Below are 1,627 nucleotides of genomic sequence, written 5' to 3'. Positions count from 1 at the left end.
ACGTTCACTGTTATGTGCATCAGAACTTCATCATGCAACAGGCAACATCCCACATCCCAAAGATTGATCAGTTATTTCAGACATTAAAGGGGTTTTCTATATTTTCAATTCAAACGAATGGCAGTGCTGGATGAAATAGTGGCACACCGACTTCCAGGTGCTTCAACAACACAATGGAACTTCCACAGTCTGAGAGAGTCCAAGCAGAGTGAGATTGGGGGTTGTATGAGAATGTTGGAAGATGAGGTTTTCTATTTCATCCTTGAGTTATTTCACAAAAGCATGCCACATGTAGTCATGCTGTTTAACCATCTGCCGAAGAGGAACATAGACTCTGTCTTAATCGCAAGGAACACCCAGAGGTTCACAGCATAAAGGCTATCAGGTAGGCTATGATTTTTTCTTTCACCAAGCATCTCATCAGTGCCACTTTGTTGCAACAACACAGCAGAAGGTTCCCAGGTTCAGCACTAGGAACACTGGTTGGACAAAGCCAAACTTAAAACAGAACCGTCCCTGATCTATGAAAATGAGGACCTGTAAGAGAGCCAGTGGTACAAGATTCCAAACAACTACAAACAATAAGCTGAAACATGAGAATGTGTCCCTTGACCAATTAAAAAATAAAAATAAGAAAGACGGGAAGGAGGGAAACAACAACACAACAGCAAAAGCGACGTCCGCACCTCACATACATCACACACAAATGCACACGCAAGCAGAAACACACACAAAGACAGAAACAAGACAAGGGACCAATGATATGCGCAATCAGAAGCAATAAGGCTGCAGTCTTACAGGATGGCCTTTAAAGAGTCAAATGATGTGTGTTCAACGTTTTTCCTGGAGCTCCATATACGCAAGGTGTCGACAGTTCCAAATATACAACATCCAAAAAAGAGTCCAGCAAAAACATCAAGTTTTTGAGTTTTAGAGAGCTGGAGGGCTGACAGTTCATTCAGAATCAAAACACTGACAGAAACAGGAACAGTATCAATTATCAGGGCAGATATTTTGGATTAAATTTTGTTCCAGAACGCCCCACTACTTTCTGCATCCTTTCCCAAAACAAGTGCGAAGTTGAGATTTTTGAGAGACAATGGCAAAAATTTGCAAGTCCAGATATACCCTTAAAGAAGAAGTTACTCGGCCACATGAAAGCGACAAGTCAGAGGAGGAAATGTCTGAGAAAGACAGTAAAAAGTATTGCGTTGGCAGAGGAAATGTTCCTAGAGGGAGGAGACATGTACAGTGGTGTAAAAAAGTGTTTGCCCCCTTCCTCATTTCCTGTTCCTTTGCATGTTTGTCACACTTCAGTGTTTCGGAACATCAAACCAATTTAAGCAGTAGTCAAGGACAACACAAGTAAACACAAAATGCAATTTGTAAATGAAGGTGTTTATTATTAAAGGTGAAAACAAATCCTAACCATCATGGCCCTGTGTGAAAAAGTGATTGCCCCCCTTGTTAAAACATACTATAACTGTGGTTGTCCACACCTAAGTTAAATTTCTCTAGCCACACTCAGGCCTGATTATTGCCACACCTCTTCACAATCAAGGCATCACTTAAATAGGAGCTGCTTGACACAGTAAGGTCCACCAGAAGATCCTTTAAAGCTACACAT

Source organism: Etheostoma cragini, chromosome 10 (assembly GCF_013103735.1).
Source record: "Etheostoma cragini isolate CJK2018 chromosome 10, CSU_Ecrag_1.0, whole genome shotgun sequence".
NCBI lineage: Eukaryota > Metazoa > Chordata > Actinopteri > Perciformes > Percidae > Etheostoma > Etheostoma cragini.
Note: the sequence above shows the minus strand (reverse complement) of the source record.